General features: G+C 33.2%; 1 protein-coding gene across 10 annotated transcripts in view; it reads left to right on the top strand.

Annotated features, from left to right (window-relative positions):
• Window positions 1-24756, top strand: part of LOC145261045 (uncharacterized) — a 221798-nt gene that overhangs the window by 514 nt on the left and 196528 nt on the right. The window lies entirely within an intron of this gene.

Raw genomic sequence — 24756 nt, 5'->3', positions numbered from 1 at the left:
CGGTTTATCATATATATATATATATATATATATATATATATATATATAAACTCAAATTTTTTATCTTAAGACGTTAATTCTGGTAAGAAATTACTTTCTATCCACCTGATTTCCAAATTACTTGCGGTTCTTTTTTTTATAACAGAAAATGGTGTTGATCTTTTGGTTTGGAAACAATAATGAACTCTTCGGGCCAAGATCAAAGTGTAGTATCTGTTCAGATACTACACTTCGATTTTTTTTTGTTTCTTGTTTTTTTTTTTTTGTTCTCAGTTGGTGTAAGTGAAATCCTTCACAACTGAGACAATTTTTAATTTTTTTGTCCCTTTCTTCACATTAAAAAACGACCTTGGTGCCTAACTCTGCCCTCGCGGGGAGGCAAAGTAAATAGGGACAATAATGAACCCGGATTTAATCTTAAACTACTCTTTACCTTAAAAGAATAATTCAAATCACAAACGACAGCTTGAAGGCTTCAAAATCACTTTGTAATTTTACACATTAGGAAAAATAAGATCGCCCGGCGCGACCATTTTATAAGAATGATGAAGGAAAACATGCGCGACATATTTACATCACCGAATTCTACATTAAAATTTTTATTTTCAATTTGAAAGTATTTTTTTCCCTAGAAATAAAGATATAAGAAGGTCCAGTATTATAGCTTATTCGTCCCCAACTCCCTAAAAACACAACAGTATGTATTTTTTCTGGGGAATCCCTATTCGAGAAAAAAATCGGAATTATTTTGACATATCAAAAGTATCTTATTTAATTTTTTTTTTTTTTTTTTGAAATAGAATTAAAGTGTAATGACAAGAGTCAAGTATTATGTTTAATTTGTGCTTCTTAATCCAAAAGAAAACTCTCTTGGCCAGGGTAGCCATGAATGACTCTATGAAAGAATTAATTTGGTGCTTGTGTATTTTTTGGTACCGTGCTATTTTTAAATATTTTTTTCGGGTTAAATTCAAGTTTCACTATCTTTTTTTTTCTTTTTTTTTTTTAATTATTATTGTTAGGTGGAAGCACAGAAATAGTTACAAAACACCCCCCTCCCCATGTTAAGAATGGCTTTCGAAATAATGTTATATCAGTGCGGTACCAAAAATACATAAGTACCATTAATTTAATTGAACTTAGTTCTTAACAAACATCACTCTCACCCCCCTCTCAATTTTCTTATTTAGTTCAAACCAAGGGTGGGGCAATGGGGCATCCTACCGGATGTCAGACATTTCACCCAGTGCCCTCCTCCATCTCATACATTTCAATCGAGGCATCATAAAGATTCTAACCGGCTCATTAAATGCAGTTATTTGAATATATATTGCACTTTGTTCACCGGGTATATTTGCCAGTTAGTTTCTGAAATTTCAGATATGCTTAAAATTATGAATATTTTGCAAAATCAAAAAAAAAAAAAAAAAAAAAAAAAAGAAGCATTTTAAGGTGCGTGCGCCACTATTCTATAATTGAACCTAGTAAAATAAAACTTACATTTTATTTTATTTTATTTTTAACAAATAAACATAAAACTATTTTAAAAATAACCAAGAAGCCTTTTAGGACTTCAAAACACTCGAAATGTTAAAAATAAATAAAATTATAAATATTTAAAATAAATGTTTAAGTTTAAAGCTATGTTTTTATAATTAAAATTGATATTTAAAAGATGTTTTAAATGAAATTATTTTGAAAAATTATTTGCTTTTTTATGTATTTTTTTTTTAATAAATCAAAAATAATTTCTAACCAAAACTTCTTTTTTTCATTTAAAATATTTCATTTTAAAAATAAAATCTTATATATATATATAAATAATAATATTAATAATTTCACATTTTCGCAGCAGGTGCGTCATGTTTGGAATCATGAATTGTAAAAAAAATCTTTATCAAAAACGCTTTACAACAAATAAAATGCATCTATTTAATTAAGGGCATTTTTTTTGTCTACCTGTAAGAAGATTGGCGATTTTACAGAGTTTGAACTGAACTGTTATTGTTTTTTAGTTTGGTAAAACTAAGTTCGGTTTAAATTCTGTAGAATTCTAAAATATTTCAAAGAATTTGATCTGTGTACTCGTTTATAATTCCTGATATTGTAGCTAATTAATGTATTTGTTACACACACGTGTTATATATTAATGACATATAATAATATTATACACATATATTGCAAGTTTTTAAACAATGTTATTATTAAAGTTAAATTGTAATTATCCTAAAAGAGGTGTAATAAAGATTAAAAAAAAAATGCAAAGATTTATTTTTAATAATAATAAAAAAAAATGTTTAATTTCATTTTAACATGGGCGTATTCACAGAATCTTTTATAATGGCTGAAAATCCAAAAATAAAGAAAATTAAAATAATAATTAAATCTCAAAAAAAAAAAAAAAAATCATGTTTTTGTTTAGTTTCTAAAAATAAAAAAATAAATAAACCTGAATTTCGAGACTGAGAAAAGTGGAGAAATATAGAAATTCCTCTATGCTTTAAATTCAAATTGTTTTGTTGTAGAGACCCCCCCCCCAAAAAAAAACACGCATATGAAATATGAGCGTTTAAAAAAAAAATAATTAAATTAAACCTTACTGATTTTAATTCAAAACATGTCAGAGGTTACTCTACTTTATTATTATTATTATTATTATTATTATTATTATTATTATTATTATAATGATGATGATGATGCATTGATGCCATATTGAAAATAATAATAATTAATAATAAAAAAAATTAACCAAATATTTAGTCAGGTCCTTTCTTCTATTAAAAAAGGATAATATATATAACGTAGTCAAAACATTAAAATATTTGGAGATTTTTTTTTGTATTTCCCTTTTTCGATTTTAGACGTTTAAAAGGAAATTATTTATTTAAAATTAAATCGAGCAAGGAATTTATCATCATTCCCTCTCGATTTTTTAAAATTTAAATTGTTTGGAATTTATTAAATTCAATCTTAAGCACTTGTACAAACCGAGATGAAATTTCGGACTTCGTTTTGAAAAGAGCACGTGCGCGTTTTTCATTTTCCTCGTTAAAAAAAATGTCTGTTAAATGAATTGAAAAAAAAAAAAAAAAAAAAAAAGCGTGCAAATTTTCTCCCCCGGTATTTATTGATGACCGGTTGGCATGTCTGTCCTTTCTCTCTCTTCCTAGTAGTTGTAATAGTATGAAGTTGAAATACTCCCTTCATTTTTCTTCCAACGACTACTATGTCGTGTTGTTGTTGTTGTTGTTGGGTATCAAAGAAAATAAAAACAAAATAGATTCCACAGATTCATTTCGATTTTCTTTTAGTTTTTCCCTCGGATTTGAAATTAAAAGAAAAAAAAAAGCTTGAATAGGAAACAAAATCCAACATTTGAATACAAATTACTAGATATAACCCGCCTCAGAACTATATCTAGTTTATAAATTATTATTTTTTTTTCTTACAAAAAAAAAAATGCAACCTTTTTATTGCACTGATTACAAGATATTTTAAATGTAATGTGAACAAACATATTGCTGTCCAACTTTCCACTGGGTTTACTCCCTGTAAATCTGACCCCTATCACAGTAGTCCCTTACGCTTCTTCGGTAGCCATATGCCTTGTTTGAGAACAAAAATTTTTAAAAATATAAAGTTGTAACTATTTCTTTTATTTCATTTTCGTAAAAATTTACCGTTTTTAGTTAAAATTTTTTTTTTTTGTAAAAAAAAAAAAAAATAAAAAATAAAAAAAAATGTATCCTTTAAAAAAATGCAATATTTTGATTGCAAATTATTATTTTTTTTTTTTAGTCTATATCTAGAAAGTCTCATTCTCACTTAATATTTTGTCATTTTTATTATTTCGAATTTATTAATGCTAACATACAAAAAAACAATGAAATCTTTCAAGGAAAAAGGGCAAAATTATTGTTTTTGTTTAAACAAAAAAAATAACAAAAATCCAAAATGAAATTCTATATTTTCAATTTAGTCACATTTTTACACTGTTGGGGAGGGGGGGGGGAATAAGTATTGGTTCAATTGTAGAATAGGGACCATTGAAATAATCGTTCAATTATGTTCGTCCAAATTGTGGATGAAATTCCAACTTTTTAAATTAAGTTGTCATGAAAGAAATTCTATTTTATCTTGTATGAATTTGATTTTTTTTTTAAATCTTTATTTTTGTATGAAAAATTCATTTTTGTTTTTGACAATTTAAATTTTTTGGGGTGACGAGGGAAATTTTAAAAATATATAAAATAGATTTTCGAGATTTATTAATTTAAAATGTTATTTCAGAAACAGAAATACAGTTTAAAACAAAAATCAAAAAACAAATAAATATATATTCAGAATACGGATCGTGCTGAAATAATGTTATTATTTAGAAACCTATTCTTATCAGTGGGAGTCTGGGAGGGTGCTAAAAAACAAACTATTCTATACTATTACCTAACAATTTGATAAACAAGACACCATAAAAATTTTGCTTGAAAATTCTATCTGAAAACAAATAGCACATAAGCACAATAAATAAATAAATAAATAAATAAGTAAAAAATAAAAAAAACAAATAAATAAATCACAAAAGTAACGAAATTTGGGAGAAAAAAAATTACAGAACCAAATGATGGTTCCATGGTGTTGCCCGGAAGTCTTTTTTACTTTAATTTTTGTTTCTCTTTTTTTTCTTTCTGTTTTTTTAATAATTATTTTGGTTGTTAAATTATTAAGCTAAATTGTTATAAAATTCATAACTAATTGTTGAAGTATAAATGTCTTCTTTTTTTTTTTTTTTAAATTTATAAAACGATTGCAAATAAAAATAATTAAAAACTTTTAATTGTTTTTTTGTGGGTGGGGGTAAATGAACATTTTCTAATAATAATAATAATGAAAAGCAGGTGACTTTTTTTTTTTTTTTTTTTTTTTTCGACAGTTTAAATGCTTCAAAATTATTTTCAAATATAGAATAATAAAGTAATTTTTTGGATTCAACTATTTAAAAAAAACGACTGACTTGTTTACTTGGAAACTGAAATGCCGTCTGAAATATTTTTCGCTATTGAATCAATTAAAAAATATTAATTGAATTTGGAATTAAAAAATATTAATTGAATTTGGAAATTCAATTAAAAATCAATTAAAAATATTAATTGAATTTGGAAATTCAATTAAAAATCAATTAAAAAATATTAATTGAATACGTAAGTCACGCAAAATTTTATTCTGATTTTATTTTCATAAACTGTTTTGTGAATTTGACATTCTTTTGGTTTAAACTAAAACGAACTAAAATTGTTTGAATTGTTACGACATCGAAATGCATTCTGGTGGATGCATTTAAAAAATTCGATTCTTGGATTTCTGACTTTAGTAAATATTCGATTGTTAAAACTAAACATTGATTCAATGTTGCGAGTTACGCAGTTGCGAGAAAAAACTTAGTTTTTATTGAAATTTGATCAAATCATGATTTACTTTTTCTTATTTTTTCACTTTCTCTTCCCCTTTTTTCACTTATTTCTCTTCCCCTTTTTTCACTTATTTCTCTTCCCCTTTTTAACTTCTTTCTCTTCCCCTTTTTAACTTCTTTCTCTTCCCCTTTTTAACTTCTTTCTCTTCCCCTTTTTAACTTCTTTCTCTTCCCCTTTTTAACTTCTTTCTCTTCCCCTTTTTAACTTCTTTCTCTTCCCCTTTTTAACTTCTTTCTCTTCCCCTTTTTAACTTCTTTCTCTTCCCCTTTTTAACTTCTTTCTCTTCCCCTTTTTAACTTCTTTCTCTTCCCCTTTTTAACTTCTTTCTCTTCCCCTTTTTAACTTCTTTCTCTTCCCCTTTTTAACTTCTTTCTCTTCCCCTTTTTAACTTCTTTCTCTTCCCCTTTTTAACTTCTTTCTCTTCCCCCTTTTAACTTCTTTCTCTTCCCCCTTTTAACTTCTTTCTCTTCCCCCTTTTAACTTCTTTCTCTTCCCCCTTTTAACTTCTTTCTCTTCCCCCTTTTAACTTCTTTCTCTTCCCCCTTTTAACTTCTTTCTCTTCCCCCTTTTAACTTCTTTCTCTTCCCCCTTTTAACTTCTTTCTCTTCCCCTTTTTAACTTCTTTCTCTTCCCCTTTTTAACTTCTTTCTCTTCCCCTTTTTAACTTCTTTCTCTTCCCCTTTTTAACTTCTTTCTCTTCCCCTTTTTAACTTCTTTCTCTTCCCCTTTTTAACTTCTTTCTCTTCCCCTTTTTAACTTCTTTCTCTTCCCCTTTTTAACTTCTTTCTCTTCCCCTTTTTAACTTCTTTCTCTTCCCCTTTTTAACTTCTTTCTCTTCCCCTTTTTAACTTCTTTCCCTTCCCCTTTTTAACTTCTTTCCCTTCCCCTTTTTAACTTCTTTCCCTTCCCCCTTTTCACTTCTTTCCCTTCCCCCTTTTCACTTCTTTCCCTTCCCCCTTTTCACTTCTTTCCCTTCCCCCTTTTCACTTCTTTCCCTTCCCCCTTTTCACTTCTTTCCCTTCCCCCTTTTCACTTCTTTCCCTTCCCCCTTTTCACTTCTTTCCCTTCCCCCTTTTCACTTCTTTCCCTTCCCCCTTTTCACTTCTTTCCCTTCCCCCTTTTCACTTCTTTCCCTTCCCCCTTTTCACTTCTTTCCCTTCCCCCTTTTCACTTCTTTCCCTTCCCCCTTTTCACTTCTTTCCCTTCCCCCTTTTCACTTCTTTCCCTTCCCCCTTTTCACTTCTTTCCCTTCCCCCTTTTCACTTCTTTCCCTTCCCCCTTTTCACTTCTTTCCCTTCCCCCTTTTCACTTCTTTCCCTTCCCCCTTTTCACTTCTTTCCCTTCCCCCTTTTCACTTCTTTCCCTTCCCCCTTTTCACTTCTTTCCCTTCCCCCTTTTCACTTCTTTCCCTTCCCCCTTTTCACTTCTTTCCCTTCCCCCTTTTCACTTCTTTCCCTTCCCCCTTTTCACTTCTTTCCCTTCCCCCTTTTCACTTCTTTCCCTTCCCCCTCTACACTTCTTTCCCTTCCCCCTTCTACACTTCTTTCCCTCTACACTTCTTTCCCTCTACACTTCTTTCCCTCTACACTTCTTTCCCTCTACACTTCTTTCCCTCTACACTTCTGTCCCTCTACACTTCTGTCCCTCTACACTTCTGTCCCTCTACACTTCTGTCCCTCTACACTTTTGTCCCTCTACACTTTTGTCCCTCTACACTTTTGTCCCTTTCCCCGTTTACACTTCTTTCCCTTTCCCCGTTTACACTTCTTTCCCTTTCCCCGTTTACACTTCTTTCCCTTTCCCCGTTTACACTTCTTTCCCTTTCCCCGTTTACACTTCTTTCCCTTTCCCCGTTTACACTTCTTTCCCTTTCCCCGTTTACACTTCTTTCTCTTTCCCCGTTTACACTTCTTTCTCTTTCCCCGTTTACACTTCTTTCTCTTTCCCCGTTTACACTTCTTTCTCTTTCCCCGTTTACACTTCTTTCTCTTTCCCCGTTTACACTTCTTTCCCTTTCCCCGTTTACACTTCTTTCCCTTTCCCCGTTTACACTTCTTTCCCTTTCCCCGTTTACACTTCTTTCCCTTTCCCCGTTTACACTTCTTTCCCTTTCCCCGTTTACACTTCTTTCCCTTTCCCCGTTTACACTTCTTTCCCTTTCCCCGTTTACACTTCTTTCCCTTCCCCCTTTTCACTTCTTTCCCTTCCCCCTTTTCACTTCTTTCCCTTCCCCCTTTTCACTTCTTTCCCTTCCCCCTTTTCACTTCTTTCCCTTCCCCCTTTTCACTTCTTTCCCTTCCCCCTTTTCACTTCTTTCCCTTCCCCCTTTTCACTTCTTTCCCTTCCCCCTTTTCACTTCTTTCCCTTCCCCCTTTTCACTTCTTTCCCTTCCCCCTTTTCACTTCTTTCCCTTCCCCCTTTTCACTTCTTTCCCTTCCCCCTTTTCACTTCTTTCCCTTCCCCCTTTTCACTTCTTTCCCTTCCCCCTTTTCACTTCTTTCCCTTCCCCCTTTTCACTTCTTTCCCTTCCCCCTTTTCACTTCTTTCCCTTCCCCCTTTTCACTTCTTTCCCTTCCCCCTTTTCACTTCTTTCCCTTCCCCCTTTTCACTTCTTTCCCTTCCCCCTTTTCACTTCTTTCCCTTCCCCCTTTTCACTTCTTTCCCTTCCCCCTTTTCACTTCTTTCCCTTCCCCCTCTACACTTCTTTCCCTTCCCCCTCTACACTTCTTTCCCTCTACACTTCTTTCCCTCTACACTTCTTTCCCTCTACACTTCTTTCCCTCTACACTTCTTTCCCTCTACACTTCTGTCCCTCTACACTTCTGTCCCTCTACACTTCTGTCCCTCTACACTTCTGTCCCTCTACACTTTTGTCCCTCTACACTTTTGTCCCTCTACACTTTTGTCCCTCTACACTTTTGTCCCTCTACACTTTTGTCCCTCTACACTTTTGTCCCTCTACACTTTTGTCCCTCTACACTTTTGTCCCTCTACACTTTTGTCCCTCTACACTTTTGTCCCTTTCCCCGTTTACACTTCTTTCCCTTTCCCCGTTTACACTTCTTTCCCTTTCCCCGTTTACACTTCTTTCCCTTTCCCCGTTTACACTTCTTTCCCTTTCCCCGTTTACACTTCTTTCCCTTTCCCCGTTTACACTTCTTTCCCTTTCCCCGTTTACACTTCTTTCCCTTTCCCCGTTTACACTTCTTTCTCTTTCCCCGTTTACACTTCTTTCTCTTTCCCCGTTTACACTTCTTTCTCTTTCCCCGTTTACACTTCTTTCTCTTTCCCCGTTTACACTTCTTTCCCTTTCCCCGTTTACACTTCTTTCCCTTTCCCCGTTTACACTTCTTTCCCTTTCCCCGTTTACACTTCTTTCCCTTTCCCCGTTTACACTTCTTTCCCTTTCCCCGTTTACACTTCTTTCCCTTTCCCCGTTTACACTTCTTTCCCTTTCCCCGTTTACACTTCTTTCCCTTTCCCCGTTTACACTTCTTTCCCTTTCCCCGTTTACACTTCTTTCTCTTTCCCCGTTTACACTTCTTTCTCTTTCCCCGTTTACACTTCTTTCTCTTTCCCCGTTTACACTTCTTTCTCTTTCCCCGTTTACACTTCTTTCTCTTTCCCCGTTTACACTTCTTTCTCTTTCCCCGTTTACACTTCTTTCTCTTTCCCCGTTTACACTTCTTTCTCTTTCCACGTTTACACTTCTTTCTCTTTCCACGTTTACACTTCTTTCTCTTTCCACGTTTACACTTCTTTCTCTTTCCACGTTTACACTTCTTTCTCTTTCCACGTTTACACTTCTTTCTCTTTCCACGTTTACACTTCTTTCTCTTTCCACGTTTACACTTCTTTCTCTTTCCACGTTTACACTTCTTTCTCTTTCCACGTTTACACTTCTTTCTCTTTCCACGTTTACACTTCTTTCTCTTTCCACGTTTACACTTCTTTCTCTTTCCACGTTTACACTTCTTTCTCTTTCCACGTTTACACTTCTTTCTCTTTCCACGTTTACACTTCTTTCTCTTTCCACGTTTACACTTCTTTCTCTTCACACTTTTTCTCTTTTTTTTTCTCCCTTTTCTCTTTTCTCCTATTTCTTTTTTTCTTTTCCTCTCTTCCTCTTTTTCCTTTTTTCCTCTACCTTTCTTTTTCCTCCACCTTTCTTTCATTTCTTTTCCTGCTTATTTTCAAGATCAGTGCTCGGAAAAATCAAGTTACAGGAAGTGGATACGGTTGATAACGGAACGGAGTCAAGACACGAAAAAAGAAACCATAAATCACCATTATTAAATTATATAAATATTAAACTCATCGTAAAACAAATGTTAAAACTAATTTTTTTTAATCAAATATGTGTTTTATTTTTTGATAATACAGGAAGTGTTTTTTGTTTCGTAATAACACAAGAAGTGTTAAAACTAAAGTAATTTTTTAAAATACATGTATAGTTTCGTTTTTCGTGTCTTGACTCCTGTCTATTCCATAATCAACCGTATCCACTTCCAGTAGCTTGATTTTTTTTCCGAGCACTGATCTTGGAGATAACCCTTTTCCTTTTTTGTTTTTCTTTTCCTTGTTTTTCTTTTCCTAAAGTAGAAAATAGTTTTGCTACTTTTTTCAAGCTTTCTTAGAGTTCAAAATAAACTTCGTAGCTTAGTAGGGGGGGGTGCATTTTTCTCTTCCCTGCAACCTCTTTCCTGTCTCGGCTTTATCGTTATTCTCATGGCAAGTGCTCTGAGATCCAATCTGTTATGGTCTACCCCTTGACAAACTTTCATGAAAAACGCTCGTCTTGTTCAAAACACTATCAATAATTTCCCCACTCTTTATCTGTGCCTAAACCTAAACGTAGATTCCATGAACAAAGTTTCTTTCTTAGAACTGTACGCCTGCGCATGTGGAACTCTTTTCCGTTTTCCTGCTTTCCAATTGACTACAATATGGTCGTCTTCAAGTCTAACGTAAACAAGTTCTTGATGAGCCGTCCACTTAATTGACCAAATGTCCATTACTAACGATTACTTCATTATCTCATGACTACTGTACACTCATTAACCCTTATCCTCGAGTGGCTTCCGGACCATGATAAGTGGTGACTCCTTTTTGTAAAAAAAAAAAAAAATCGCACCTCATTAAAACGTTACCTGAAGATCCTTCTAATTTTCGATCACTTTTTTTTTGTTTTTGTTTTTCTTTATTAAAATATTTCCATTCTGACCATAAATGATTTATAAAAATGAAGGTTTTTTTTGGTCATGATTTAAATTTGCACTTTTTAAAGAAATATTTTTTTATTTTTTAATTCGTTCGATCTCGTTAATAAAGTTCTAAAAATATGAAATCAATTTTCTAATCAGTTTTCAAATCAAATTAACTAAATTTTAATAAATCCATAATTTCTGACATCTGTTAATTGATGCAAATAAAAAGGGGGTTCAGTTTATTGTTATATGCTTATTGTAAAATGAACACGGACTTCATAGCCGGTGTAAACGTTTTTTAAAAATCTTAGTGGACACTCTTCGTAAAATAAATAAGATTACGATACATTAAATCTTATTAAAAATTAATAACATGAACGCCACAAAATTAATTTACTAAAAAAATAGGCTATTATTTATATTTTTTTTTTTTACGAGAATACCCGATGTTGGGGGGGGGTTTATTCCGAAAGCCGTTCTTAACATGGGGAGTCGGGGTGTTTATACTACGCTGGGTCAGGTCATAAAAAAAATGCCAAAAATTATGTGAAAGTTAGAATAGTTCACAAAGCCCCTTTATCTTAATAAACTAGAAACTTATTCATAATGAAGTGATGGGTGGGGATTTTGTTAACTATTCTGTACCTTTAACAATAGGCGTTTTTTTTTTTTTTTTTTTTTTTTTTTTTTTTTTAACTATCATTTTTGGATACTTCTGCAGAATACGGACCGTGTTGAAATAATAACGTTGTTATTTAGAAACCTAGTCGTTACATAAACAAAATATATCGTATTAACTTGAAAATCTTATATATAAAAAAAAAAAAAAATAACAAAATAGCACGGTCTGTATTACTATTACACATCAATTACTAAAAAAATAAAATAAAATAAAATGGATATTAAAGAAATGTTTATATTTTCAAAATTAATGAAAAAGCAGCGAAATTTGGAAAAAAATTTTACGGTCCGTATTCTGCGTAAATACGAAATTTAAATTTTGAATCCCATAAAAAAAAAAGTAAATTAAAATAATTCGTAATTTAATTAAAAAAAACAATAAAATAAAAATTACAACGTCGAAATTGATTTTTTATTAGAATTGTATTTTATCGTTTTCTTGTACGAATTGGTCAATGAAATTCTTTTCTTTAATCTTGTCAGTCACGCTACTTTCGTTGAACTAAACAAAGAAATTCTGTGCCCTTTCAACAGGTTTACTGCATTTATTAGCCCTTTCTTACCCCCCCCCCCCCTTTCATACCTGTGACCCCCCTCCATTCTCTCCCCAGTGACCGAGAAAGTGAACACAAAAACATTGATTTTTTTTTTAAATTTTTATTTTTTATTTTTATTTTTTTTTTATTTCGATAAACAAAGGCAACGGGAAATGAGGTGTTAGATTTTTTTTTTTTGTTTTTTTTTAACAGCTGTTTCGTCGTTTCACGTGTGACTAGACGTTGGGGCAAAGAGTAAATTTTATCAAATAATTTTAAAAAAATGGGGTACTTCTACACTTTATCGCCGAAACTGGAGACGCCATTTTGTTTCACACACCTGCCGTAAAAATGCAAGGGAGAAATCAGTATTTTAAACTATGGCCGAAGTTAGAAATAAATAGCAAAAAAAATTAAACTAGATAAACTTCCTGGAAAGAACTATGAAAAAAAAGTAAAAGAAAGTGAAAGAGAACATACATCCATAATTGTTTAATTGGAACGGGAAAGTTTTTTTATGAAACATTTTTTTTTACATTTTTTTTTATTAAAATTATATTTTCTTACGAAAACTTTTCAATGTTTTTCCAATTATATTTTGATAAATTTTTATACAATAAATGTTTTGCTTTTCAAATGACGCTTGTTGACCAGTTTTAATTCAATTATGAATATGTCATTTTCATTTTCTGTTTTTAATAATAAAAAAAAATGTTTCGTGAAAAACTTTCCTGTTTTCATTAATTAAATGGAAACATTTCCAATTAAACAATTATGGATATATGTTCTCTTTCACTTTATTTACTTTTTTCATAATTCTTTCCGGGAGTTTATTTATTTTAATTTCTTATTTATTTCTAACTTCGGCCATAGTTTAAAATACTGATTTCTCCCTTGCATTTTTACAGCAGGTTCATGAAGTCAACTCGTCAGCATCAGACAAGGCCAAACTATTTGCCAAGAACTTTGCAGCCAATTCCACCCTATGCGACAAAGGCCATCAACTCCCTGTATTTTCTCCTATAACAGACAACACGCTATGAAACATACAAATATCTGTGCGTGAGGTCGCCAAGCTAATCAAGAACCTTGATTCCAGTAAAGCAACTGGCCCTGAGGGCATTCCAGTTATAGTGCTGAAAAAGCTCCAACCAGAACTTGCCCACATATTTACAAAAATGTTTAAGCGTTACCTTAAGGAGAAGTGCTTTTCAACACCCTGGAAAACCTCATCAGTATGCCCTGTATTTAAGAATTCAGGTGAAAAGTCATCTCCCTCTCAGTACAGACCAATAAGTCTCCAGTAGTGTCATGAGTAAGTTGTTGGAATCCATATTAAATAAAGAAGTAGTTAACTACCTCAGCAGAAATAATCTTCTTAGTGACATGCAATATGGTTTCTGCTCCGCAAGATCTACAGCAGATGTGCTAACGGAACACGTACATCAGGTCTGTTGCCAAGGACGCTTGGAAAATGGTGGGATCATTCTACCGCTCCAGAAGATATCTCACTGCTGATGCAATTCTCTATCTTTATAAAAGCCAAGTACGTCCAAGGATGGAGTACTGCGGCCACATCTGGGTAGGAGCTGCTAAAAACAGCCTATCCTACCTTGACAGAGTACAAAATAGATTTCGTAGCTTAGTGGGGGATGCCCTTTTCTCTTCCCTGCAGCCTCCTCTCCCACAGGAGCGAAGTTGCGAGCCTGTCTTTGTTTTATCATTATTTCCATGGCAAGTGCTCGTCTGAGCTTCAATCTCTCATCCCCTCTCTCCAATCTTTCATGAGAAACACCCGTCTTGCTGAAACTACTTTCAATAATTTTCTCCACTCTTTATCTGTGCCTCCAAACGTAGATTCCATGAGCAGAGCTTCTTTCTCAGAAGTGCACGACTGTGGAACTCTCTTCCGTTTGCCTGTTTCCCACCTGACTACAACTTGGATATCTTCAAGTCCAACATAAACAAATTCCTGACAAACCGCCCTCTTAAGTCAGACACTCTATCAAATCTCCAATACTGATTACTACAATACTATCTTCTTGATCACTGTACACGCAATAACCCTTATCCCTGAGTGGCCTTTGGGCCTTGATAAGTGGTTACCCCCATGTAAAATAAAAAAAACCACATGGGGAGGGGGGGGTTGTAACTATTCTGTAACAATTTCTAATAATTTAATAACAAAGACCGGATTCCATTCTTTGCCCCCCCCCCATCCCTGGGCACCACCAGGTATCCCAGCTAGTCTTTAATATGCATTAGCCGTTTCCTTGCTGGTCTTTTTGCGAGGGTCAAAGTAAATGTCGCTGGCGTCTCTTTGTTTTACTTTGACCTATTTGACCTTACATATCTCTGTCGTGGCAACATATTTATTTCCTAAATTTTGTGTCCCTTTCACCTGCACTTAGTTCGACCCTTATCAAAATTAGCACTAGCTGATGTACTTGTTATCTGACATAGTGGCATCCATTATGTGACTGTGCCTGCCATGTTCCTGTTACATAGTGTGTATGTGTGTCTGGAAAGAGAGCGATATATATTTTACTAGAAATGTTACACTTTTAGGGTAGCTCTACTAGTGTATGTATGTATATATATATATATATATATATATATATATATATGTGTGTGTGTGTGTGTATATTATATAGAAGAAGGAGATGTATGTATGTGTGTATGTATATATATATATATATATATATATGTAGATTGTAGTTTGCTTGAAGCATTGTTGAAGAAAATTATAAGGTAAAATTAAAAGCCAAGAACAATGCGATTTTTTTTTTTTATATATATAGAGTAAAATTAAATGAAAACAAAAGAAATAAATTTCTTTTTTATTTTTGTTTGTTTTTTCTTTTTCACACAAATTTTAACTCTAAACAACAGTAAATTTTTTTTTTTCCTGTTGTATTCAATGGTGTTATAAATCTCAATATAGGATTAATAGGTCTGAAATATATTGAGATTTATAACACCATTGAATACAACAGGAAAAAAAAAATTACTGTTTAGAGTTAAAATTTGTGTGAAAAAGAAAAAACAAACAAAAAAAAAAGAAATTTATTTTTTTTGTTTTCATTTAATTTTACTCTATATATAAAAAAAAATCTCGCATTGTTCTTGGCTTTTACTTTTACCTTATATATATGTGTGTGTGTATATTATATAAAAAGTGACTTTGTGTGTGTTCCTTCCTCATAGGTTCAGCCGTTTCGGAACCTATCTTTTGCAAATTTCATGCAAAGGTAATTCACGTGTCTGGCAGTGTTCTTAGATATGTTTTGTACAGAAATTCATCCGATAAATATCAAAAGTAAAAAAAAAATCTGATCCTTAAAATAATTTTTCTTTCTTATAGATAAAAAAAGAATTTTTATGGGGTAATATTTTACGTTACACCGGTCAAGGGAGAATTCTCAGAAAATCAAGGAAGATTCAATTCTCAGCAAATCGTTTCTTAAAATACAGAGCTGTTGTCATCTGGAGATGTAGCTCAGTGGTAGAGCATTCGAATGCAGATCGAATGATCCCCTGCTCCAACCCAGGTGCACCTCACCATTTTATCTTAATTTTTTTTTCTTATTAATGAATTCAATTTACGAAAAGAAGATATACCATTTAAAATCGCTGCAAATCATTTCTTTGTTTGCATATTTTAAAACTAAACAGTAATCAGAAGTGACTTTTCCAGGGCATTCATCGTTAAGCCCAAATATCAGCTGGCGTAAAACAAACACACAGAATTTGATGAATGACATCATTACTTAATTTTTTTTTTTTACAAATAATATTCGATAGAGGATTGGTTCTGTAATAATACATCCACAATCTGCATAAATTAAAATATCCTGTTTACGACTGGGCAATACCAGGCATCCAGCTAGTAGATCTATAACTCTATAAATTCAGTTTTTTTTTTTTTTTTTTGCACTGACATTGATATTAAAAGCCTAATATTTCTATTAAAAAAATTATTAAAACTAACTTAATATACTCGATCATGGATATGCAAGCGACTAAATTAAGGTATACTAATTTGCATATTCCTTTGAAAAACGAACTTTAAAAAAGTTATTCACTTTCATGGCTTCTTATTGGATGATTAGTTTTAAAAGAATTATATATATATATATATATATATATATATATATATATATATCCGAACAATAAGAAAGGTGAGATAAATCACCGATTAATTCATCTTGTGGTTTACAGTCTTAGAAAATATTGTTGGGAAGAAATATACTTATATAAGACAGTCCCAGTCAAATAGAATAGCTCAATATACAATATAGAGCAAAGTAAGAATTTTATGATTCATAATAAATGTTTTACATGAATTTAGAGTTGGGGCTCGTTTGGGGGAGGGGGTCACCCTGTATATTACAACGAGGTATCTGAACAGTGAATTGCTAAAACTACTAGACCAACGAGTTACACAAGCTGGAACAAAGGAAGTAGAGAATAGGTGAGACGATCATGAAGAACACATGCCATAATCTATATATATATATATATATATTGGATGATTGGTTTTATTTAACTATTAGGTTTGTGCAAAAATAATTCAAAAGATCATAACTCCTTTCATAATAAACTTTATAAATCGAAATAAGAACCATTAGAATCGACACATTTTTGCCAACGATAAACAAGTTAATTTCTCCCATTAGCATAGAAATCTGGAGTTCTAGAAGCGATGAAGTCATTGAAGGCTAATTTGACATCATCTCGGCTTTTGAAGCATTTTTTGCGCAGGAAGTTGTCGAAATGTTTAAAAAAGTGATAATTGGTGCGTGAGAGGTCCGGTGGATGAGGCAGTTTCGCAGCCAGATTTGTTCAGCTTCTGCAGGGTCAGTTGAGCAACATGCGGGCGAGCATTGTCATGGAGGATTGGTCCCTTCATGTAGACATATCTTGGACACATACGTTGGAGCATCTGGTGCATTTCATTCATTTGTCGGCAGTACTTCGCCGCCGTAATCGCTTCGCCTGGATTCAAGAAGCTGTGATGGATGAGACCGTCCGCAGACCACTAAACAATCACCATAACTTTTTTTTGTGGAGCTTCTCCAGCATCCAACCACTGTACCAAACATCGATGGTTGGTGCAGAGGATCCACTTCTCATCACACATCACAATCTGCTCGAGAAATGGGTTGTTTTTGTTGCGCAGAAGGAGCATAGAAGACACTTTAAAAGGACGATTTTTTTTATTATTGTTCGATTCATGTGGCACCCATTTATCCAAATTTTTGACTTCCCTATTTGCTTTAAATGGCGACCGACTGTTGACTCTCGTCACCATTGTGAAATTTCTTGAACCACTGTTGTGCCACATGCTTGTTAGTAGTTCCTGGGTCAAACGCATCATTGATATCATGAGCTGTCTCTGCAATTTTTTGGCCTAGTTTGAACAGGAACAAGAAAATTATGTGGATTTGAATTTTGTCCATGCTGTCAAAAAGCCTGCAAAAAAAAAAAATTAAGAGATTGAGAACAGTAACGAATGACACGATTCGATAAAGTGAAAAATGCACTTCAAAATGATATATAACATGGCTATCAATGAATTAATTCATAAATCTATATCTATATATATATATATATATATATATATATATATATAAGGCAAAATGCACGCGAGAGTTTTTATATGTCCAAGAAAGGCTTTTTTCACCGGGGTTACTATCGCTTAGAAGTGTTAATATACCCCCTAGATAATGATATCTAGGATTTGCGGATGTGCGTCGCATCAAGATTTATTTACGTTGACTTTTACAAAATTATTGCTATTTCGGCTTCTCGAGTGTTGATTCGGCTTTTTCGTATAAAAGCGAATCTGATGTGAAACTTAGGTGCGGGTCTCGGTCTCCGGGCCGGGAGCGTCCAGAAAGCAAATGGACATTTGGTCAATGTCGGTTTTCACCATCCTATCAGACAATTGCTTCCATTTGGACATTCCCCTAATAAAGAGGGAGCTGGTTTTTTCCAACGAGTTGGGGAAACAAAATCAAACAAAGTTGGGTAAAAGCAAACCCAAAAGAACTATGCTGCAGTTAAAATTAAGTGCGGAATTTAATTTCCTTTGGCCTAATTAGATTCACCGTGCACCTGCCATTTATAAACGTTAAATTGAAATTGCTTTCAGTTACTTTCCTTTTGTGGGCGAGCGGGTAACTTACCAAGTTTTTCATCTCAACGTTCCGGGTTCGATCCTACCTACCTACCAAAACTTTTTATTATTTTTTTTAATGTACTGTTTCTTCTTTTTATACCATGGTTGCTGATTTTTCTTATTTTTCTTTTTCTTTTTTTTTTCTTTCTTCCGATCTTTAACATAGGGTTTGGATCTACACCCCCCTCCCCACGTCCAACACACACACCTACAAAAACTTTTTCCGCTGTTTTTTTTTTTTTTTTTTTTTTTTTTTAATGTGTTTTCGAGCCTACCTTCCCACCAAAACATTTTTTTTTTCTTTTTTGATTCCCCCCCCCAACCTGCACACACACCTACAAACACCCAGGCAACGCAGGGTATCCCCGCTAATCTATAAATATAAAAGCGAAAATGTATGTATGTATGTTCACTTTTTGTGTATGTCTATAAAAGGCTTCTTTCCGAGAAGCGGTCAGTCGGCTGACAACTTCTTAAAACTTCTTATATCACATATAAATCATAATATCTAAGAGTTAGCAATGGAGGTCGCCTGTCTATTTAATTTGCTCGACTTCGAAAAGATAAATATTCAACATTTTTCACTCGCCGCATGTGGTTTAGGCATTTTCGTATAATAAAAGCGATACTAATTCTGGCGGTATTTTTCCAGTCGCCGCAAATGTCCGAAAGCAATCAGCTTTGACAATGTGGCAATATTTTCCTTATATCAGACAATTGCTATTGAATTTGGACAATCCCCTTTTTATGGGGAGCTGGTTCCCCCCCCCCCCCCAATCTTGGGAAAATAAAAATAAAAAAAGCGTTCCCGCAGTCAAAGTTGACCTCATTAAGTCATTAAAACGTGCACCTGCCAATTCTAAGTAATTAAATAAATTCAAACGTGTTTCCGTTAGTATTTCGCGGTGGCCTAGTGGTTAAGGTCGCACGTTTTTTGTTTTTTTTGTCTTCACACTTTAATTTCCAACTTTGCCTCAAGTGTTCGGGTTCGATCCTCATACTTACCTACCAAAACTTTTTAATTTTATTTTACCTCCCCCCCCCCCCGAGTTTTGATTTACCCAAAACCACACACACCTCCAAACACCCGGACAACGCCGGGTACCCCCTGCTACTCTGTAATATAAAAGTGAAAATGTGTGTTTGTGTGTGCATTTTTTGTGTGTCTGGCAAAGGATTTTTTTTTGGGGGGGGGGTACTCGGTGGGGTCACTTTTTCTTAAAACTTTTTATATACTCCGTAGATTATAATATCTAAGATTTACGAAAGGAGCTCACGTGTATCTTTAATTTCGGTGACTTTCACACGCTATTTTCGTGTTTTTTTTTTTTTTTTTTTTTTTTTTTTTCCACTTGCCGCATGTTTCTTTGGCTTATTATCACTATAAAAAAAGCGAAACTGAAAGCAAAGTCGTTCTCGGCCTTTCATGCCGAGACGTCGAGAAAGCAATAAGGTTTGATCAATGCTGGGGAAACAAAACCCGTCATATCAGACAGTTGCTATTCATTTGGACACTCCCCCTTTTAGGGTAGCTGTTTTCGCCAATATCTTGGCGGGGGAAACAAACAAACAAATATGCAGAAACTGGCCTGCAGCACCAAAGTTAAGTCGCATGATGTTTGATCTCATTAAATTCATGCACCTGTCATTTAACCTTTTAATCGTTAAATTAAAACCGTTTTCACTTCCTCTCCCATCGTGGCCGAGCGGGTAAGAAGTCAGGTTTTTTTTCCCCGTTTCCACCTTCGCGTCAGGGCTTCGGGTTCGAGCCTACCTTCCTACCAAAACTTTTTTTTTCTTTTACACCTTCAAACACCCGGGAAACGCCGGGCACTCCCGCTAGTCATATATAAAAGTAGCATATGAGAAAACGATATTGTTTTTGCACCAACCTAATATTATGCTTAATTCTTTTTTTTTTGCATAGTTTCTACATTGTGCATAATTGCGTAGCATTTAGGATGAAAAAGTTCCAGCACACACACACACACACACACACACACACACACACACACACACACACACACACACACACACATATATATGATACACTCATATTGATACACTGGTTCTTGCCAAATCAAAGTTAAGCAATGTAAAACTTTCTAGATTTGTACCTGGGAGTGCATTAATTCACTGGGAGAGATGCACCCCTAGTCTTCATTAAGACATTCATCTAGGAGAAGGAAAAACCTGCAGCCTACTGCCTGTTCTCTCTCTTGTGGCAATCATTTGCACCAACAAAGATTAGTAATAATACCAATAAGTGTGGTTGGTTCTGCACAAAGCCTTCACCACTATATAACAAATGTTTGTAGATTTGTGAACAACTTGGTTCTTGTGGTGGAACCTTGTACATCGAATCAGCAGGGAGAGTCTATTTTATATATATATAATATATAATTATAATAATAATTTAAAAATACCTACAGATACTAGTGTTTCATCCTTTTGGGAATCATCAGTGCAGGGTGACAGGATTACTGCCGAGTTCTTAAAGGGGTTAACATAATTATTACTATCATAATTTTTAAATGCCTACAGACACTAGTTTTATCCTTTCAGATGTGTGTGCGTGTGCTAAAGCTTTCATGTATATGGCCTGGTTTGTTTGTTCGCGAAATGGTTTCTACCAAACTCCTCTCTCAATTTTCAGTCTACAGGCTTGAAACTTGATTTTGGACATGTGGAACAATGTTGATGCTAAGGGGTTAAAAATGGAGGGAGGAGACCATTGACCTTGGCAGGAGTAAGTCGATTAAACCTGTTACTTCTATGCAAGCGCAAACATACAATTATAAGTTGTTTTACAGTTTTTGTATATGTATATATGTATGGATTTAACTCGGATGGTAACTGTCAATACTGGCAAGCTATGTTTTGATTTCGATTCTAGCTAATGGCACCCATGCCATATATATATATATATATATATTATAAAACTCAAATGACCTTGTAACGAGTGATGTAACCCACTTTCTGGTTTACATCTGGTTGCGCAGGTGCGCATAAACATTAACCCATAACAACATAAACAAATAAACACAAATCACTTCTTTTGCAGATTTTGACCTGCGCACTGAAATATTAACGTTAATATTTTGAAATTATTATTTAACATGGAAAGAGTGGGGGTGTTTTGCAACTATTCTTTATTACAACTATACTGTCGCTATTTTCTTACAATTAAACAGCTTTAACCCGTTGACAAACATAAGAACAATTGTAATAAAGCCAAGACTACTACTACTACTCTCTATCCGTCCCTTTTCCTTCCTTCCTTCCTTCCTTTTTTTATTTTTTGTTAACATTTCTAGATACAAAATAGTTGTGTGAGAACGGTTAATTTATTGACTCATTTGCTAATCTGTTCCAATATTAGTTTTATTTTATTTAAGTTTTATTTTTTTGCTTCAGGTTTTATTAAATTTTTTTTTTTTTTTTTTTTTTTTTTTAAGGTTTTATTATTTTAACTTGGTTGAAGGATTCCAATATGGGTTTTTCATTCTTATATTTCTCATCGGTAGGTTCATGTGCGTTTTTGCTGCAAAATGACTTTCATCAGTGTTAGATTCGTAGGAAAATCATGTTTAATTTTCGATTTTTGAGCGATTATTCGGAAAAATAGGTAACTTTACACGAATAGGGAGGATTTTTTTTTTTCATGTTTGAGTGATCCGTCCGTGATTTCATTTTAATATACTTTCATAGAAATGTTTCTGTTATGTCAAAAAAAATATTATTTTCTTTACGTCACAAGTGTCATGCTCATACATGAATTCCATAGCTAATATAACATACTGACCCAACGGGTCACAGGTAGTCTAGTATATATTACATTTTGTTTTTTACATTTGAAATCATTATATATTGGGTACAATATAATAATCGATTTACTCTATTATAATAAATATGAAATCTGCACAAATTAAAATATATTTAAGTGTATTTTACGACCGGGCAACGCCATGCGACTTGCTAGTATATGTAATATAGATATATATATATTAGTGTTGCGATGATTGATCGGGAATCAAAAAAATCAACTTTTAAGGTATCGGAATCTGTAAAAAATGTGCCTATTTTCCAATGCCAAAAACGATTCCTTTTATTATATTTTATTTGATTTTGTTTGATACAATATCTTCCACTGCTGATAAAGTAATAAAGTAATAACTATTTATTAATTTTAAACGACCAGTAAAACCTTAATCTATAGATCCCATCCCCATGCAAATTTATATTTGCGTTTGAGAAAATATATGCAATGTGTTTTTATGGTTATTGTAAAAAAAAAAAAAATTACAACTTTATAGTTAACTACTTAGATTTCTAAAGAATTAGAAATTTAGTATGGAATTGATAAATTTTTATTTTAACTTTTTTTAAAATTTTTTTAATAAAAAAAAAAAAATAACTGATTGAATTCGTGAGAAATTTAAAACTTAATTACCTCCCCCCCCCAATCCCGTTTCGTTTTATTTATACGCAAAAGACAAACACTGGAAACCAAGTTTTAAAAAACTTGCTCAAAATAAATATAGAGATGACGACCGTTTGCAAATCGTAGATATTACTATTATTAAAAGTTCTAAAATATAGTACCACTTTGGAGACCCCCCCCCCTGCGAAAAAAGCCTTTGCTGGACATACAAAAATACTGATTGAATTTGAATTTGTGAGAAATTGGAAACTTAATTATCCCCCCTCCCAATTCAAATCCGTAGATTTTGAAACCAAATCATGGGATTTTAGAAATGTATTTTTTCATGAATCATTATGTTTCTACCTTATTGTCTGTTACTATTTGCGACACGACAATTACGTAGGTGCCATTCATTTTACTTGAAATTCAATATTTTTTTGTTATTATAATATAGAAGCACCACAAAAGTTTGAGTTTTTTGCTTCTGATAGCATGGCAAGTTATTCCTCTCTCTACGTCCGGGGTAAGTCATATAGCGGCTCTGTTAGACGCGTTATGTTATGTGACGGTGAATGTTAGCCTCTCATTCAGTCTTCTCTCATCCGGATGCAATGCATAAATCTATTATTATGCAGGTCGTTCCAAAAGTAAAGTCTCCTATTTTTTATTAACTCAATGTTAAAGAGTTACCCGGGTCAAAATTGAAAAAAGTGTAATACTTTTTGTACATTTAATTTAGTTTATTTTTAATCAATTCATATATGCTTCTCACATTGGTCAGTGGTAACATCACCAGCTTTGCTAGTTTTGCTTTAGGTTTGGATTCTGATGCTGAACCCAAATACTTTTTTTTTTTTTTTTTACTTTTGAAATCACGATTCTATAATACATATCAAATGTGGACAAATTAAAATATATTTAAGCGTATTTTATGACTGGGCAAAGCCTCCACTCCTGCTATATAAATTTGAATGAGCCAACCCCTGAATATTTTTGTATTAAAAAAGCTCTTAATCAAATCTGCATAATAAAATCTGTTCTGTCAGTCACATAAGGCAAATATTGGTCTGTTACAAAAATAGAAAATTATTTCCTAATGATTTTAATATTTAATCCTGATCAATGTTTGATTTTTGATTTAGTCAAGCAGGAGGCAGCACGGTAAGTGGGGATATTTTATTGTCACACTCAGAAATCCTAACACTGCCACCCATAACACCAGGATGCATTTAATAGCAGAAATGTTTTTTGTTTGCTATTTGGCAGCTGAAAGAGAGGGAGAAGAAATAGAACGTAGAGGGAAAGAACATACATGTTCTTGGTTTAGCGTCTCCTTTTGGTAATTGTCATGGTAACTCAATCCCGCCATGTTTATAGTTTGTGATGTGGAGGCATAGCAATAAGCACCAATGGTTGGCAAGTAGGGAAGCAGTGGTGTGTGAATCTGCAAGTCTTTAGATACAAGGATACGATTCTGCAAATTTGGAAATCTGGTGAAAGATGGATTTTTTGCTTTTGCTCAACAGGAATCTTCGTTTTTTTTTTTTTTTTTTTTTTTTTTTTTTTTTTTTTTTTTTTTTTGATACTGCCCCATTGTGAATTTTTATTGTTGGTAAGAGAGAAGAAAAAAAAGACTACTACTTAGATTAAAAAAAAAAAAAAAAAAAAGCAAATGTCTTTATGAAAAAAAAAAAAATACAAATTAATCCAACTCAAGTATGTATTTTCAACTCAAAATAATTTGAGTGAACTAGAAATTTATTTGAGTGATTTAGAAATACGTCTTTCAGTTCGAAATAGAAGTAATTTTACTCTGTTTTTGTTTAAGTAATTTTTATTTTTTATTTATTTTTTTAAACATTTTTTTACAAAGGAGTCACCACTTATCAAGGCCCAAAGGCCACTCCAGGATGAGTGTTAATGAGTGTACGGTAGTCAATGGGACATCATAGTAATTGTTAGTTATGGAAATTTGGTAAATTGCATTACTGAAGGGGACGGCTCATCAAATGACACTATTGTTTAGTTTTACCTTTAATTTGTTCTTTTCTCTTCATAATTCACATAAATTAGCACGCTGGGTAACGCCAGGTAGCCTTCTGAGTAATTAAAAAAAAAATTGCAATCAGATTTGGGTATCAATTCTAGCGATTTTTGAACTGAAAAAGAAAACTAAATCATTTCCAACTTCTCATGAAGGGAATTTTGATCCACCCAAATTATTGCTAAAACTTCTAAAGTGATAGTAATCTGT

Source organism: Euprymna scolopes, chromosome 37 (genome assembly GCF_053919585.1).
Source record: "Euprymna scolopes isolate OS-2025 chromosome 37, ASM5391958v1, whole genome shotgun sequence".
NCBI classification, from domain to species: Eukaryota; Metazoa; Mollusca; class Cephalopoda; order Sepiida; family Sepiolidae; genus Euprymna; species Euprymna scolopes.
The sequence above is the reverse complement of the archived record's forward strand: the minus strand, read 5'-3'. Positions and strand labels throughout refer to the sequence as shown.